The following is a 19,444-nucleotide window of genomic DNA, read 5'->3' on the forward strand; positions in this document are numbered from 1 at the left end:
CAGGATTGTCTGCATTTTTCCTTAACAGTTTGGGGTCAAGCCTGATCCCCGGTGAGGTCAGCTCTTTTACAGTCTAACACGCCAAAGTCAAAGGAGACTGTCTCTTCGCTGCGGGAGCCCAGCCGGAGGGAGGTTCTGCAGCCCCTTCAGGAATAAAAAGGTCGGAGGTGGACAGAGGAAAGCGTGGGGAAAGGAGGGGAGATGGCCGGGGGCGATGCGCTGGCCCTGTCTGCTGCCCAAGGGGGGACCCATCCCCATGGGTGCCTCTCAGCAGCATCGCACCCCAACAACCCTTCCCACAGAGCACTAGGCTACAGCCACCATCGCCGCCAAGGGGACCTGGTTTGGGAGGAGACCAGCATAGGAGGTGATGTCAAGAGTAGCACGATTCCCCCCAAAAAAGGGACCTCTCATCATCTACAGGATGCTTCTCACCAGGAAAAAGGAGCCCGAAACGTGAAGTCATGGTGACTCTACAGCAATTTGCAAAGCGTTGACATCTCAGATAAGAAAGAAGGGAAGGAAATGAGGAAATCTGTACAGCCAGGTAATACCTAAACATGTCACATACCGGTGCTGAGAAAGAGGTTAATGCAAAATAGCAATATCAATGCCGCATCTCACTGAAAGAGAGATACAGAGAAAGAAAAGTTACACATGCTGCCCCATTAATCTGCCCGGCTCATGCGAATGGAGCGGGATGCTGCATGCAGCAAAAGAGAAATAAGATATAAAATAGGAAGATGTCAAACTTATTTTTTTCAAAATGTAAGCTCCATTACACAAGGCAAAAGGTGCGTATTAACTGTAATAAAAAAAGAAGCTTTTATAGAGATGAATTTGTCTGTCCCTTCCTCACTAAACTGGAGGTTATAAATTGTGATGGATCATATGTGGTTTTGGGAAGCGAAGGCAGTGTGCACGCTCTTGGAAAAAAAGCGAATTAGGGAACAGATCAGAAAGTTCTCTGAGCAAAAGGCCTGGGAGACACATTTACATTATGCTTTTTCTTCTCGCCTTGGAGCCGGTGTCATTCTCCTCTGCAGGAGAAGGAAACCTCTTCTCGCCCCTCTATTCTTACAGTGCTTTGAACCCATAGCCTCCATGCACAGACCTACAATGAGGGTGAGCTTAAAGCCTGTTGTTTGCTGGGCTTGGGATTATTAGAACAGGATAAATGATGAAAACAACACATTACGGCAGTGATGTTATCTGCTTTCAGGCGTTGGTCTCACCGCAAACATTTCAGCGCTCCAATATCACCAGCAAAGCCATTCAAGAATAGCAGAGCTCAGAGCACTTTGAACAAAAGATAATAATTTTTATCTTTCCTCTTTCAAGTTTTTGTAACAAAAGCCTGTTCTTGTCTGGTCAAGGAACAGATCTGCCTGCCACAGCCAAACTTCAAATACTTCTGATTGACCTCACCGAGTGAAATAGGTGCCATTAAAGTGTTCTAAGAATAATTCTCAGAAATCATGAGTCACTGTCTGATTTAGGCAGAAAGGACTAAAATGATTAAATTATTCGCTATGAATTATTCACCGAGGTTTGATAATTACGTTGTAGTTAGCGATCTCCATGTAGACGGTTCATTATGAGCGAACCACTTACACACAGTTAATATTTCACCAAAAAAACCTTTTGTTATTGCACATCACATATAATGAAGCAGAAATATTGGCGACCGTCGGAGGCAATCACAGCGACATTAAGTGCGGAGGGAAAACGCTGCTATTTCTCACTAATTCTCAAACAGCCTTTCCAAGTGAAGCGCCGGTCCTAGCATGACTTTCTTCAGTTTCGGAGCCAGCTAGGATGTGCTCCTTGGAGAAACGCGGCACAGGCACTGAGGAGAGGAGGAACTGAGCTGGCAACCGTGGAGAAAATTCACCTTTCGCTCTTCTTTAGTTGATGAGGGCTGGGAAGCCCCAGCACAGCTTTTGATTTCAGGCTCTCAAGGACTGCAGACAGTTCAGTCTTGCTTGTCCGCCTCCTGCTCTCACGGAGCTATCTGGCAACCAAGCAGCTATTTACCTGCAACTGCACTGGCAGGGGCAGCACATAAAGCAGGCAGAGAGGAGAAAGCAGCCCTGAGAGCTTCTCAACTGCCAGGGAAGTGGGAGGAGAGCTCACTTCCCCCACATTTGCGAGCAGGGATTCTGGGATTTGCAGCAAGGAGCCACTTCAGTGTAGCTGAGCTGACACTGTCCTTCTGCTGAATAACCAACACGGCCCTTCAAGTCTGCATGGGCTACGTCCCAGGGCATTTTGTGCTCCCAACTCACCCATTTGCTTCCCTTTCTTTTTCCCCCACCAGCTTTGACCTCAGGAGATGCTGAACAGTGTGGGGAAGGATCCCATCGCTATTTTCCACCTGCCTGCGGGAAGTCTGGGGGCTCACCAAGTGATACTGGGATGCAGAAGAAGCCAGGGTGGCTTCTCTCCAGCCCAGTCCCCCAGAGCACGCTGCCGACCGGGACAGGGTCCTCGGACACAGCTCCAAGAGCACACCCCGGACCCACGCCAACTTCTGGAGCGTCCAACAGGCTCTCCGAGACATTCACTCACGGCTCAGAGACTCCTCTGAGAGGCTCTCAATGCCCAAATAAAACCAGGTGCCCAACAGTGTGAATATCAACCCCTCATTTTGTGGGTCCCACAACACGGCACAACCGTTTGCCAGCAGGCAGGAGGACCGGGGTAGGAGCCTGGTGCACAATAGCTATCTCGGAAACTTCCCATTTTTTCCAGCTGTGCCATTTCCTATCACATAAACACAGCTAAGCAATCACCATCTTTTCCGGGCAGGGCTCATTTGCCATCAGATGAGAACTACACAGGTCACTCGTTTCCCTAGTCCTTGCCAAGTCTCAGGAGGTATGACCTGTTCTTAGGGTGTGTTTTCCTGGTGACATCCCTATGCAAATAACACCTTTCAGGCATTCCCAACTGTGGGGAAAGGGAAAAAGAGAGCAGAAGGGTCCACGTGACATCTTTCTACGAGGCAAGTTGGCAGAACAGAGAGGAACTGGTAAGAACAGAGGGATGCTGGGGTCATCCCCATGTCTCTGTTGGATTTTATCACACAGGCTAGGGACTGCAGGACTGTAAGGGTTGTTTTATTGCTAATAACTGGTCATCCCATCCTCTGTTTCAGTCACTGCATTTCATGGACATCGGCAACAGATTTAATGCCAAAACCTTTCAGCCAGCCATCTGTCATGAGAAGCAGGCAGGGTTGAAGGCAGAAAATATCTAGACACACGCAACCTGGAGGCTGGGCTGGCAAAAATTTTAGTTTTTCTCTAATTGCAGTTTTAGAGGGTTAAACATCCCACACTTCTGAAGAGCGCTGGCGTGCAGGTTTCCTGCCACGAGGAGACTGATAATTGAAGGCTAATGGAATAAAATGCTGTTAATCACTGTTTAAACCAAGGTTTGCCCTCTCTCACCTTACACTATTTTCCAATTTGGGCATTGGCAGTGAAGTCATAACACCAAGGTGGTGACAGACAGTGATGTCAGTGAAACACCAGCACGGCCTCACTGGAATTGGGCTGGGAAGGAAGAAAAGCCCTTTCTTGTGCACTGGAGTCTAACTTGCTTCAGTGGCGTGTAAAGACTCTATCCAAAAGCAGGGCTCTGTGACGTCGGTGGCAGAGGATGGGAACACCGGGATGCACCTGTGTTGCATCACTCCATAGGGCCCTTCGATTGCATGTTGAGCAGATGTGAAGTTTAACATCCTTAAAGGCTTACAGCTTAGCTACTCATCACATTAAGAAAAAAAAGTCTTCTTCAGTCTTCGGTCTGAAGACTTCTTCAGACGACACTCAGGTGTGTTGTCTTTTAGTTTTACTTGATACCCACAAGCTTTTCTATTGGAAAAAGCAGTCAGCAATCATTTCTATTCATTACCTCTGAATCTTATCCTATTTAGCCGGTCTGTGCAAGAAGCATTTCCATACCTCAATCATCCTTCTTGCCTTGCCCTGAACCTTTCCCCATCCTCTCCTCTCCTGCCAAAGCTGGTGGCAGGCCAGAGCTGTGCGCAGCACTCATGATGTGGATGCACCCCCATCACGGCGTAATACTGTTTGCTGTTTTGTTCTCTGCTTTTCTAGTAATTCCTGTAATTTTATTCACTTCCTTTGACTGCCACTGAGAACTGAGTTGATGTTTTCATCCAGCTATCTATTATAACCACAAGATCTCATTGGCGAGCAGTAATAGCCAGTGCAGAGCCCATTACTGCCTATATAAAATTAGGATTGTTTTCTCCCAGATGAAGGCAGCGTAGGAAAACAGAGGGACTTGCTCAAAAATCAGAGCTGTTGTCCCCCTCCTCATCCTGAAGTCCTTAACTCCGCCTTTAGCGGGGGGGGGGGGGGGGGGGGGGGTACATGGGTTTCCATACTCTTTTCATGTGGTTTGGCTTATTTCTGTCTGAAACTCCTCACCACACAGGCATTTCTGAGTCTCTAACTTGGGAAAGTTAAGACAAAGAGCTTTCAAGGATGGAGTCGCATATAGTGTTACCTCAGCACTGTATTTTAAGACATTTCTTCAGCTTTTATGCTCGCCCTCCCCCTTTTTCCACGCCAGCATTGATTACAGCGGGTAATTGTTTCCTAATTGGCCTGCAGCTGCTTATCTATCTTAGATAATTAAAGAGAAGAAGAAGAAGAAGAAATAAGAAAAGAAAACGGAACTTTATTCTTAAGTAGCTGCCTATTGACTGCCTCAATCGATAGGGAGGTCACTTTGGGCAGATACGCAAGCAGGACGCGTCCTTGACTGAAATACACACTCTGACAAACCCAGCGAGACACTGCCCAACCTCTCACTCCTGCTTCTGCCAAGTCCCATCCCCCCCCCCCTTTATTTCTTATTACACTACAGTTTTGATGAACTTGGTCGTATACTATCTGCATGAGACGTCACAAGATGCTGACAAAATCCTTCAGTCCAGCAACACCACATCGAAGGACACCACCCAACCATCAGTCTACGTTCCAGAGGCAATAGCAGCAACAGCAATGAATGTCAGAGGGTGCTACAGACTGATTTATCTGTGCTGGCAGGAGCACACACGAACTCAGTATCTTCAAGATCTCTACTCCCCTGTCAAGTTGGATTGAAACCAGACAACGAAACTATCGACTGCTCAACCATGGGTCTAGAAAATCATTAGAAAGGGTGGAGCCAGACCACAGCGTGACTGCATAACCTCGCTCTCTTGCCAACGAAGGCATCCCAGAACCTCCTCATCGCAAACACGCTGGATTTCACCTTCAAACCCACCCAGCTGTATTTAATAGTAAGTGCATCAAGGCACTCTGCCCTCTCACAAATGCGGACACAAGTCATAACTCAGACATGATTCTAGAAAGGGCTTGCTGCCCAAAGAAATCAAGAAATTTTCCAAGAAGCCTAAGAGTTCGGTACCTGGCTCTACTTTGTAGTGGGGGCTAGAGTCAAAATCCAGCTCCCTGGTAGCTCAGCAAGAAGCAGTCAAGTAGAGCCTTTGAAATGCAACTCAAAGCACCTGGACTGAGATGACAGAAGGTGTTAGACCTGATCCAGTCTGCCACAAGTCCTGTCTGAACAGCCAGTGCACACCTACACACCTCAGCTAGCTAAATAAAAACCACGCACAGGGCAAGCGTGACAACTCCCACCATAACATGTCTCCCACCAACCCTGAAAACCTCACGAAACAGCACAGGTAACTCATCATCAGAACTGACAAGAGAAGCTAATAAGGGTCTGTAGGTTAATCTGTTGGCACAACTTTGGTTTTGTACTTGGGCAAGGTGTACAATTAAGAGGCTGTCCTCCTAAGAGCAGAAGTCCTGACTACTTTTAACATCCACCTAGCAAAACTTACAAACGCTGGGATACTAGGTTTGAGACATGGCTCAGCATTTTGCAGAGGTCAGCAAAAACTCTAGCATCCAAGTTTCAAGCAAACTAGAGATGAGGCGTGGAAACCACCTACTACAGAAACCATGGCAAAGATACATTTATCCTGCTGTAAATGTTCAGGATGTCACAGCATCCATGAAAGCTGTTATACGTTCTCCCCATAAATAATGGAGAAGAAACACACACGTCTGGGGATTAACTGACTTTCTCTTAAGATCAAAAAGAGACCAGAAAAATCTCACCCCAGATGCACCCATTTCTGATCTCTGCCTATGAAGGGATCTCAGATGGCCAGTTTAGGTCAACAGCAAGGACCTGTAAAGGTATGCAAGATGAAAGCCCTCTCTAGGCAGGGCAAAGTATTCTGCTGAAGCTTGAGCTTGGGTTAAGCTGCCTATGTTGATGTCACCTGTCTAATTTCTGTGTACCTCACCCAGAGACCGCAGCAGAGCAACGTCGAGATGACACACACGACAATCGAGAGGTGACTTTCCAAAGGTGACTTCGCCATTTCCAAAGATCATCTGGTAAACTAAGGAGGTCCTTCAACCAGCCATCCAGAAACCCCAAATTACATTCTCTAAGCACACAGCATGATAAAAATTCAGAACCAACTTCAACAAAGTACTTTTTAAATAAAGTATACGGTTTTATTTGTTCTTTCCTCACTTCCTGCAAATCATACTGGAAATGCTCCAAGCAGGAACCTTCTTTGTGTCTGTGCATGTAAAACTTCCAAGTACATGCTAATTCAGTTTAATTACGGATTTACTTCACTGGCCACATCACTAATGCCAGAAACAGCCAATATTTGCAGCCAAGGGAACGAGGGGAAAAGAAAGCAAGGTTTTCCGTGCTCTCGCCCCTCTCAAACCCTGTCCCTGCGTCCCCATCCATTCAGAACTTCGTGTGCAGGAACACCGCAAAGATAACCCGCTCTTTATTTGTACAATTTATTAGATAATCTCCTTCTAATCGAGAACTAATTAAAGGAAGTGAATGCTTGGTTGGAAACGGGGATTAAAATGTGGATAATTATCATAAACGCTACATTTGTTGTTCCAGTCTGCTCCATTCTCCTCCTCCTCTCTCCCTTTCCCCCCCAGTTCCTCTCTCAGACTGCTCCTGATAATGCTTAGACTGTCTCAGAGGGGGTTTGCTTTCACAATCAATTATTTTCTTTTTGTCTCTCTGGCTAATGTTTCATTTGTGTGAGAACATTAGCGAGAACTATTTTCTTTTCCTTGTAAATTCATTTAGACGACAGTGACAGAAGGTGGGGAGGTGGCAGCTGTAGAAAAAAAGAAACAGGAACATTAAACCGAAGCTTATAAATTATTTCATCTTCTCCAGACAATCCAGATCTGTCACTGCTCTGTGTGAGAGGGGATTTTTTTTTTTTTTTTTTTTTTTTTTTTTTTTTTTTTTTTGTCCAAGAGTTCCTCACAGGCACAAGACATTGATGTATGTGGGAGCCTGACGGGAGAGTCTCTGCGCAGCTTTGGCTGCTGCAGCTCGTTCTGCCTGCTCACCTGCCAGAGCTGCTGCCTCTGCTAGCAAGGACCACGGCCACAGAGGTCTCTTTGGACACACTATCTAGGTCACAGCCAGGAAGGAAAAGTTTAGTATAGCTAGTCCTGTTTGGCTAAAGCACATTTTTAAGCCTGGATCCATGCAGGCAAAGCCTATTGCTTTGTTGTAGTGTCCAGTCAGGACCACTTCTTGATCAGGCAAAGATTTTGAGAAGCAAGAGGTGGCTCGTGTCAAGCCACACCACTTTCAAATTAGTTTTTTGGCCAAGAAGCACTTGCACTAGATTGACGTGAGGCTCCATTCCTGCAGCAACATCCTGCAAGCCCAAGGCTAATGACCCAGCAGATGGGAAGAACGGATACTGCAGGACACGGAGCAGCTCTTCTCTTCCTGGATCAGATATTAACTATAAAAACACAAATAATTAATCCTTTAAAAGTGCCCTAGCATGAGAAAAGGTGAGAAAAGGGCGGGGGGGGGGGAAGCGATGCAGAGAGCAGGCCCCTCGATAGCTTGATGCCAGAACAAGATAGGAATGTCAGCACCATGGCCAAGAGGCAGCAAAACAGTGGTGGGTTTTCACAAAATGCATTGGACAATTTTACATTGTGTCTGGATTTTGAGAACCAGGTGGTAAACAAAGTGATGAAAGCACAGAAGTGAAAGGCAGATTTTTATTTTTTTTTCTTCTAAAGAGGGGAAAGGCTCTTCCTGCCTAACCTGTACCTGTCACGTCATAGTCCCACCTGATGGCATGTCACAAAACACCCTTCAGTCGGTTCCCCAACTTTTACTGTGAGGATGCCTAAGGGACAAGACAACCCCCAGGTGAGAAAACACATAGTCATTTGAAACACTGTCATTCAGTTCGCTTAAGTGATTTTGCTTTTGGTAGTCCTTCCAAGAAGCCTATGAAGAAAAAGGGTTGGGCGCGCACCAGAAAGGGCACAGAGAGATTTCCTCATTCCACGTCAGCATCTGCTATCACACCACCACCGCCATCAGCGATTGTCCCCATTAAATGAGGACAGCAAAGCAGTCTCTTGATGAAGAATGCAGATTTTGATGCCAATCCACTCCATGACTTTGGGAAAGTACCTCTGGCTTGAAGCCAGGCTCAGCTTTGGCACAAGTCAAACCAGACCAAGCACAGACTTTCCCCCACAGATCAGGGATCTTCTGATTTACATCCGTCCAGGAAAGAAGCACTGTGTACAAATGCACACGGCGTTAGCATATTGTTATTTCTGAAAAATTTGAACTATTATATTTCAAAGGGATATGTAATGCATAAGCGTCTGGGCTCATATATCTTTCTCATCATCCCTTCTGCCTTGAAGTAAGGTCTTGCTCTCTAAGAATCTAGACAAGAATAACACTTGAACAAAATGAAAAGCAACCTGGCTGGTGATATATATAAAAGATGACATCTCCAGAAATCCCAAACTTCAAAGGGGCAGCTTTCAGCTCATGACTATCCACTTCCTCCAGCCCTCAAGGCTAGTGTCATAATTTTAAAGCCACGGGAATCATTTGATCTCTCCAAATGGCAGCTCAGTGGTCTAGCACACTTCTGGATGTCAAAAAAGTATGCACCGCCACCAGCAATATTCTGCAGGGGTTAGTCTTTGAAAGGACAGATTGAGTTGAAACAATCAAAAGATTCAGTGGCAGGAGAATGGGGGGGGGGGGAGGGGGGGCAAGGGGGGAAGGATATTTGAAAGGACAATTGCATGCTGAGGGACTTTGTGGTCCATCTTATGTGACGCTGGAGCACAGGGTTGATGGCACAGCAGGATGTCCGAGGTTCCCAGGTGTGACGGTCACGCCAGCATGGTGCATTAATCTCCAAGGACTCCTCCCAGTCCCATACAACAGCCTGTAGCCACACTGCAAGTACCAGCCCTTCCCGAGGACACTCAGAGAGTGGGCGAAGAGGAGGGGACAGGAGAGGCTGCCAAGATAAGTAATTGGATGCCTGCTAGCGAGAACTCTTAATTAGAGGCTTTTCAGCAACTATATGTTTATATGGAGTTAATGTATTTACTTTGATGTATACACACTGTAATAAACGAGCACCCTTCCTATGCTCCGGCAATTAAAGAAGTGTATTGCAAACAAACAGACCCACTCCCTCCCACGGATCGGCTCGCACGCAGCGACTGCGAGGAGCCAGCCTGCAAACCTGCCCCTCTCCCCTTCCCCATGGCCCAAAGGCGACCTGCGGAGCATCCCCGAGAGATGGGATGGCCACAGGTTTCCCAGGGCAATGCCACGGGTGACCACGCTGCTGGAGCAGGGTCCCTTAGTCCAAGTAGGCTCCGTGGGTGAGAAACTTTACCCGATCCAGCCTAGAAACCAATAAATCGAGCACGGTTTTCATGTCGCAAACCGGGAGAAATACCTCCTTATAAACAGTCCGCTGAATTGTGCACTGGCGGCAGTTTCTGAACAGATTGGAGATGCTGTGTTGCCGCAGTTTAATAGAGTGAGTATTTATTCCTGTGTGGGAGAAACACTCCATTATCTGGTTTATTAATTGTTAGTTAAGTAATGGGAAGGTGCCCAGAGCAGGAGATGAGCCCTCATCACTTGTTATTAGCCTAGAAACCAGCAGAAATAAAATAACTGAAGATAAATTATCACAAGTGCTGCCCCAAGTACCGCAAACTGACAGATCTGCTCAGAGGGGAATTCACAGAGCGCTCTCAGGGGGAACGGAGAAGAGATAGCAATAGTCAGTCCAATTTTATACTTTTTTTTTTAAATGAAAAGATTTCATCATCTTTGATTTTGAACACCACTTTTCATGGCTGGGATCACATAGATATTCATGGCTGAGAGGGTATCCCTGCTCCTGCAGGAAAACTCAATTTATTAGTCTATCACTAGGAAAGCGAGACAGGCTTTGCATTAGTAGCACAATGCCGCACAGGAAAAAGAAGGGCTTTTTTTTTTTTTTAAAAAAAAAAATAAAGGCAACATGCAGCTGCAAACAGTCTGGCCTGCTCACTGCAGGGCTGCAATAGCCTCGAAAATACAGGCGACCCCATTATCAGCAGTCTGGAGCAGGGATGGGAGTTTCTATAAAATTCGTTTAACAAGGACCTTGAGCAGCAGCCAAGAAGCCAGCAATGAAAAGATACAGGAGTCTGCTTTGAATCCCAGAGAGGTAAAAACACCCAAGTTTCTCAAACATTGTAATAGCTACCAGATCTAAACAAGTAAAATCCAACTCTTGTTCAGCATCCGCATTCATTTCCCCAGAATTCATCTTCCAGTGGTGGCCATATATTCTCTATTTGCTGGTTCTCACACCTAGGCATGGTTTTGAGCAGGTTGCCCATCCAGGCAGAGCATTCCTGCCTACACACAACTCAACTACAGGGAGGAATAGGAGGCTCCCACCCATGTAGAGAAGGTGGGCTTGGATCCATTCGTGAGAGCAGGGTGCCCACAGGGACCTGGGCCAGCCGAAATCATCATGCATTTATCAGACAGGCTTGCAATTCAAGAGGAAAGCAGAATACCATGATGCATAGCACAATAGGCTAGTCAACCAGCTAGCATGCCATTACACTGAAGAAATTTAACAAAACAAATACATTTTGGGCTATATATCAGAAGAAGAAGAGTTAAAAAAAAAGAAGAAAACAGATAGTTGCTCTTGTCCTTGCAGCCATTTACCTAGAAAACTGATCCAAGTAGCCTTTTTACAGTACATCTAGCATTTTTACCTGCAGTTCTGCCATGCAAGGTAGATATAAGGAGACCAGTAGACTGAGCCAACACCAGCAGCATACTAATATTAACCAGAAACCAGTGACAGCCAAAGCTTTGGTCTAACTTTGCACGTTGGAGCCGAAACTGAACCAGGGCCATTGCCTCATCTAGGAAAGAACAGAAGCACCTGAGGCTATTCTCCACCCATGCAACCAGGCTCTGCTCCCCAAGGAGGCAGCCTCTCTCAACAAAATATATATTTCTGGATCCTCCAGACAGAGGATCCAGCCCCAGATTACTCCTTCCCTAGCAGTTTACAGCAGTTAAAAAAAAAAAAAAAAAAAAAGCAGGTTTTATTCACATGCTTCATTTAGTGACCAAACACCAGAGCTTGTAAGACAGCAAGTGATCTATGAAGAATTAATTGTTCTTATTTTAATCTCTGCAGTATATGCAGAGTTTGCCCTCCCAGGTGTCCCAGCTGCAGACACAGCAGGAGAGCTGCAGCACACTGAAGTCTCTCCCATAGCCCAGAAGAAGCCCTGCTCACACCACAAAGGCCTTTTTTTAAAGAAGTTTTACAAGAGTTGTGCCACTTTCAGAGTCTTAGCTCTTCAGGTAAGCATCTCTTACTCCACGTTTCATTTAACGCCTTCTAGAAATACAGCGATAAACACTGTTTCATCTGCATCCTGCAACGGAGCACCCTAGAGGGTGCCCATTCCCAAACGTATTTGTTTGTGAGAGAAAAGACAGCCTCTCCTAGCCCTAGAGGACTCCTAAAACGTTATATTTAGCTCAGTCTCTTTACTGGCATGTGTATCTCAAGTTAAAACAGAAGAATTTCTTAACAGAGTAGCAGCCCTCTGAGAAATTAATTAGCTCAAATCTGCTCCCCCATTCACAGTCTCCAAGTATTTCTTACCTGCTATCCCAAGTTTTCCCTAACTTCAACTTCCAGAATAGAGCAGAAAACTTCACTACTGCCTCACTCCTGCTTTTATAAGTTCTTGCAGCTATGAAACTGTTCACAGGTGGGCTAACTATGGCAGCCCAATCAGGCCTCCCAAACAAGATCCTTTCATTTAAGTGGATCCAGGTGTACCTTTCAATTTCTTAAGGTGCTTTCTTTTCTGTGTCTTTCTAGAGAGGGTACTTTACTGCTAAATTGCTTATCAGTTGAAGAATACTTTGCAAATGCTGTATTTTCCTCCACCTATCTTGTAACTTCAAGGATATACAACTGATTTGAAAGTGCCCGTGTTTAAAAAGGAGCTCTCTGTTCGTTGGTACTACCTAATACCTCAGAGGTAGATGAGCTTTGGGTGAGATGAAAGGAGATAGACATGCTGGAGAGAAGCTTTTCCTCGCATTACCTCTATATGTTGATAATCTGGGTTATTACTTCATCACAGAACTGTTTCTCATGGATAAATTGTAAGGTTTAGATATGAAAATACAGCACCTGCTGTCAATATAAGCATTTTTTTTCCTAGCTATGGGCTGCTGATGGATGCTCCGTGCCCTAATCTCTTCTGAGATCTCCCTGGCTGCATGGTCACACCTTGCCTGTGGAAGATGATCCTATCTCTCTAACTTTTCCCTTTCCAGCCTGGCTCGCCCCACCTCTGAACTTAGACTTATTTGAGCTTAATAAAAAGGTATTTTTCATCATTCATGGGCATTTAGAGCTGTTCCTGCAGGTGCAGTTTTGTCCCTTTGTAACTCCATCCCTTTGCAAATCTCCTCTCCGGTGTCCTGAATAGCTGCATTGCAGTGAGTTCATGCTAAAACTTTTGCAAGGATGTAGCCTGTCTGTCTGACAGGTAGAGCTAGAGAGTGCTGAAGATACAAGGAGGACATTTAGCATTGGGGGTAGAGAGGGGTGCACACTGGGCAAAAAGATCCACGTCAAAAGGAGCTGGCCCCAGCTCTTCCTCTCACTGGCGCTAACACTGCTCCAGAGGTGATTTTGTCTTGGAGAAAGCTCTCACGTACACTGTGATTTTGTGAGAGGCAGGGACCAGAAAGGTAGGCAGGATGAAAATCAATCAAGATTTGTCAAATACACTGGAGAACTCATTTTTATGAGATAAGTGCCTTCAGAGGAAGCGTTGGTAGACACCTACCACATGTTCAGCCTGCTTAGTGGCAAAGTAGGCAACATTAATCACTGTCACTTGAAGGGGCCAGGTTCCAGCTGAACCATCTTCCAGTTTCTTCCTCCTTCAGCCATCCTCTCCCCTTTCCCCTCCCCGTCCACTCACAAGAAGACGAGTTCCATTCACAGACCCGTGAACCTGCAAATCAGGCTGATGCTCTTGGCAGCTGCCATACCAACCATCATTTATTTGATGCTGAGCCACCCTCTGTGCTTCAGCTAGTTACACTGAATGGACTCTCGTTTCATGCAAGATAATTAGTGGTGTGGGCCAAAATGATGTTCGAGATGCCTACTGCCTCTTAGCAGATGAAGTTCATGTGCTGTTGTAACAATGCGGTGGGACCTTGCCCTTAGAAGCAGCCAGGAAAAGATAAAGCGACTGGCTTGGCAAACACCCTCTTCTCAGAGCAATTATCAGCAGTGAATGAAGATGGCTTGATTGGCCAAGCTGGTTGCTGATCACCGAGGAGCTTGAGCTCTGCTGAAAAAAGTAGCTTAGGAGCAGATCATGGGAATCCCACAGCAGCACTGGAACAGAAGAGCCTGCAGGGACCCGAGTTGTCTAAGTTATAGAAGAGGAAAAACTGATGTGCTTCCAGGACATTATCTCCAGCCTCCTCCATCTGCCTCCTGCTCCCCATAACTTTTCTTACTGTAGTGCACCATTTGCTGCTGTGAGGCTTTGTTATGGCTTATACTCACTCATCCTGAAGAAGAGCAAGGGGACTTCATCACAACAGGGTGAGGGGACAGCCCTGTCCTGAGGGGTATTCACAATGGACTCCTCTTTTTCCATGTGTCAACACATTTTCAGGCTGAGATTTTCTATGGTCTTACCACAGATCTTGTTCCCACATTTTAATAGCCTGAGTTATGGGTCTCAGCTCTTCTTTTCAAGGTATACCCCAAGGAAGTCATACGGGATAAAGCCTGCTAGGTTAAATATTGCACCTAGCAAGTGGGGAAAACTGGTTTGTGGCAATAGGTATAAAGACCCTGTGGACTGCACTGTTAAGACTACAAGGAGAGAAAGAAATGGCTAGGAAGTCATAAAAAGACCCTATTTTCAGGTCTTAAGCCAGTTACCATCTTTAGGGATTAGCTTCAGCTAGGGAGCAAATTGCCCTAAGCCCTCCTGCCACAGGGCTCTGCTCTGCACCATTGCAGCTGTCACGGAGGACGCAGTACGGGATTAGAGAGATGAAGCTCTAGTGAGACCTGTTCCTTGCAGCAATGATGACACCCATTGCAGGAGATGAGCGGCATTTCCAAAGCTTCCGGGCCAGGCAAGATTATATCCCTGCGGTAGGACTTGATTTAACAGAACAGCAAAGAGAGATGGGCAACAAGGACCATAAAACCTGCTTCCAGTCCCCCAGTTGCCAGCAGAAAAGCTGTCAAGAGGTGCAGCTGCCCGCTCTTGCTGACCCAGGCTCTATTTGCGAGCGTGGCACTTCCTAGGGAGGGCTTGCCGCAGCTTTATTTTCTGCTTCCCCTCTCATCTCTTCATACATCTTCCCTGCCTCTCAAGACCTTTCAGCTAGAAGGCTGAAATAGCACCAGTATTGTTGTTTCTGGGCAGCCCTTGCCCATACCCCCTTTCCAGGTGACCGATGATGGTGCAGAAACCCCCGTCCCATCCTCCTCCACGGGTGGAAGCAGCAGCGATGGGGTGGCCATACCCACCGAGGCCACGGCAATAACTGAACCACCACCTCCGACCTCAGGGCTGCAGGGTTAAGGGCACGCTGCCCAGCCGGGAGGCAGCTCATCATTCAGCACGGCTCAAACACCAAATCTCATCATGCATTAAAATGTCAAGCCTTGATGATAGTGAGCACTTGAGGGCAGCAACCTGGCTGGAGGTGGGAGAGGACAGCTGCCTGTGACCTTATCCATTCCCTTTGTAGGCTCAACCACGCTGCAGCAGGGATGCGCAGCCAGCTGCGCTCTGCCCTCAGCCTATAAACAGTGGCAGGGTAGCTCACTGCGAGGCATTTTCCCCACGCTACCATAATTTTGGGAATACCTTTCTCTTTGGGCAAGCCTAACATTGCAATTGACTTCCTTGTGCGTCATTGACATCAGCAATGAGGCCAGCATCCAACGCAAGGGGCAGCTGCCAAAGCTGGGGGTCTGTGAGGATCTTGAGACCCCGTCGCAGGTGGTAGCGCAGGTTGTATTTTGGAAGACAGGATCCTGCCGGACACGGAGGGTCCACGGAGTCTCTGGATCTTTGCTAGAGGAGGGAGGGATTCAATTTCCAAACCACCCTGCTCCTTTCCTTGTGGCAAGGACTGCCACAAATGCAAGAAAAATTGTGGTGACATGCTCTAGACCAGGCAAAGGAAAACAACAGAGCTGAAGAGAAGCAAAGCCAAGCAAACACCCTGCTCTGTCTCCACATCACCTATCAGGGACCCTTTCAGGGTTGTTTTATAAGGGAATCCGCAGAATCCCAAGAATCTGAGCTTTTGGGGTTATAAAGGGCCCATGTTCCCATGTCAGGGATGAAACCAAATCCAGCTCTCCAGAAACTGCACAGCAGCAAGATAACGTAACTCATGAGTGCTGTGTGTTTTGGAGTTACTTATCACGTGCCGTAGCAGTCTGGGGAAAAGATAGACTTGGACCGGCACACATCATCCCACAAGGGCTGTTATGAGCCATTCGTTCATAGCTCAGGAGTGAGGGCAATTCAAAATTAATTCAACACGTTGTAGCAGTAAGGGTGATCAAGGATCTAGTCCCTAATTTTATGGAGCTGCTGTCGGCACACAAAAAAAAGATCAGAGCATGCCTCCGTGCAAGTCTAGGGCACTAGAAAAAGATATAGCCAACATATTCTGTGGCTATTGGACAAGGAGGGAAGGAAAGACGAGGAAAATGAATAAAAATCATGCTGCCAATGCCTCAGACTGCCCTTCTCTCACCCTAAAAAGGGACAAGGATTCTGCAAATTGGGTGGAGAGAATCTGCAGTAAACATCTGAAGTCAAGGTTTTTAACATGGGTTTATCTTTCCTTCTCAATTTCTACATCAGAGAAAGCAAAAAGCTTTCAAGTGCTATATATACTACTATTTTTTACACTTTTTTTTCCTTTTGCTTGGCAATGAATAAAGGCTCGACTCCTACATCAAACCCTCCAGAGCCCAGTCAGTAAACCCACTGCCAAGGTTATCTCATGACTTAGGGACTATGGGAGAAATGGATTGTTGCATAGTAGAAATCACCAAAAAAATACTTCTTACTCATGGGTGTGGGAGGTTCAAGGGATGGACTAGAGGGTGTGGTATCTTCTGGCTCCCTCTGCCTCCAAAAAGGCACAAGCCAGGATGATGTAAAGTCTTGTTATCATGCATAGGCATGTGAGCACTTTGGAAAGGGTAGTAAGAGGGATATTGTCACCATCTGTCAGCTCTGGGTTACATCCCTGCCGTCAGAAGTTGGTGACCCCCAACCAGAGCTGGCAAAAGGGAGGGCGAGGACACTCCATAATCTGCTCCAGCGCAAGTCAAACCAAATTGTGAAATCTCAGCTGCTTCTCCCCAGTCTTTCTGCTCTGAAGCCAGAGATTTATCCAGAACAAAGGGAGAGCGGAGGGAAAAAAAAAAAATACTTCAAATACAAGTATTTATTTGCAGGTGCTAAATGATTTCTTGATTAACTCTGCAACCTGCTGCTTACTTGCCTCTAGCCCTTGCTGCTCAGCATTTCACAGCGAAAGTATTTTAGCTCAGCAAAGAGAACTTTCAGGCTGAAATTTGCCTGATGTGGACAGCAGGGCAGTAATTGGTTCGAAAAACAAAACATTGAGGAAGAACACGGAACTAATCTGAAACCCTTTTAGCTAGATAAAGGCTTTGATTTACCATCGGTACAACTTCTCCAGACCTAATAAAGAAGCATTATCATGACAGCAGATGTTAAACGCAAGCATTACTTTAAAAAGGGGGGGAGGCGGGGAGAGAAGAAAGAAATAACCTGTATATAAATATAGATACAGATAGATCGTCCCATGGTAGGCTCTCAAATTGCAGGCTTTCACATCCCTCTATTTTACAGTGGGATATCATCAAAATTAACATGACAATATATCATTACAGGAAAGGAATAGCTATCACACCCTTACACTAGCAACCCAAACAGGATTTGGATACAGGATCCTTCGCCAGACTGTCTTCCCAAGTCATCAGCATTGCCATTTGCTCCAAGGAGCACACGCAGAAATATGTGGCAGATGCAATATTTTTGGAGGTATTAATTACACAAACAGCGTAAACCATTAGGTCAGACTCCTGCCTGCCAGGCAAAAGCCCGAGGAGCTGGGTACAGAAAGAGGTGACATATTGAAATCCTGGATGTTTCAAGGAGAATTTCAGCAGCGCTTTTTAGTTTATTCATGATTTGCCACATGGTATGGGGTTCCCCTTTTCAGCCTGGGACAAGCCTTACTCAGAAAAAAGAAGAGTCCTGTGCAATATATTACCTCTTCCGTCTAAATGCAGCAGTAAAAACAAGATAATCAGATCTGTGACAATTTAATTATCACCCTCCTAAGGCGGCTGCCCCATCCCAACCCTGTTAGGGAGCCCATGGTGTGCTAAAACCCCACGACTTGGCCAAGACCCGCTGGGAAGCCAGCAGCAAAACATCTCCGCAAGGCAGCTGCCTTAGGAGACTGCATCCCCTTTTTGTGCATCGCCTTTTTAAACGGGGAAAAAAATGATTGAACCTCAGATCAGGAACTTGAGTAACTTAAATATGAAGAGCCTTAAAATCTTTGCAGCACCCTGGCACTGGTCCGTACCTAGGGAAACACGCCGAGGGTGGGCCCATCCATCAGGACTGAGGAATCCCCTTTTTTCTTGCATCAGGGATGCCAGAGGACTCCGAGGTGCAACAACTTGCAGGTAGCAGGAATGATGCGTTTTCTAGCAAGGAGGGGGCAGGGGAAGTCCTCTAGCAACATAAGTCAGTTCAGATGGTGCTGGCTTACAGGTCCCTTCCTTTAAATTGATTAATAATGACACATTTAAATGGATAACATAAATTAATTTCTGAATCGCACCATTAGTAAGTAATTAATTTCTTTGCTCTGTGAAACTAAGATATCACCGTTATCTAAATCTATAAAGAGAAGAAATGCTGAACGAGGACTCCATTAATGTAAAAATTGATTTTTCCATTTACCCTCTTCTGAGGGTTTTTTTTGCTCCCCCTCCCTCCAATGCATTTATTTTTCAAGTTGCTGGGGGTGGGGAGAGTAACCTAATTTATACTTCCAGTGGTAATCAAAAGATCATGCATGCTCATTTCAACCAAATGATGTCATTATGAAGGCTGTTAAAGCCGGGGTTGCCTTGGAAACACAAAATACTGATAGTTGAGGTTGGACATCCAAGTTCTCTGTAGGCACAGTAATGAGGAAATGCCGTGGCCCTGCCAGACCTGGCCTGACTGGTCACGCTGGGAAGATCACCCCAAGTTACTCAGATGGCCTCTTTAGCACTTATCAGGCTACCATTTTTCCTATTCCTCCCACCACCTGCCATAATCTATTACTTTTATGGAGCCAGGGGCGGAGAACTTGCTCGGTTCAAAGGCAAGCAGAAATGACAAGGTGTGGGGCAGGACCTGCTCGTCCCAGCGGGAAGGACACGCCAACTAAAAGCCGCGTGCTGCTTACCACCAGCTGGCTCACTTCTGCTTTTCGACCTAAAAAGACATAGCTGGTGCCTCTGCCATCCTCTTGGTGCAATCTGGGACTGAGAATTCCTGGGGACTCAGGGTGTCCCTGCCGACCAGAGCTGGGATCCAGCTGTAGCCAAGGTGTTAGATCCTCCTTTCCAAACTGAGGGACTCGGTAAACGGTCTGGGGCACGTTCAGCCTCAGCACAGGAGAACGTGCATTCAGCATCCTGTCGCCTGCTCTGGAGGGGAGGATGCAGCCTAGGAGAGGGGGAGCTTTATTTTGGGTACCCCAGAGCAAGGGGTTTCCTTGCAAAGATCTGCAACCTCCCTCTGACTGGACAAAACAAGACATGTCTGTCCCCTTTTACAGTCCTGGACCCTTCAAGTGAGGATATTTT

Source organism: Accipiter gentilis, chromosome 9, assembly GCF_929443795.1.
Source record: "Accipiter gentilis chromosome 9, bAccGen1.1, whole genome shotgun sequence".
Lineage (NCBI taxonomy): Eukaryota > Metazoa > Chordata > Aves > Accipitriformes > Accipitridae > Astur > Astur gentilis.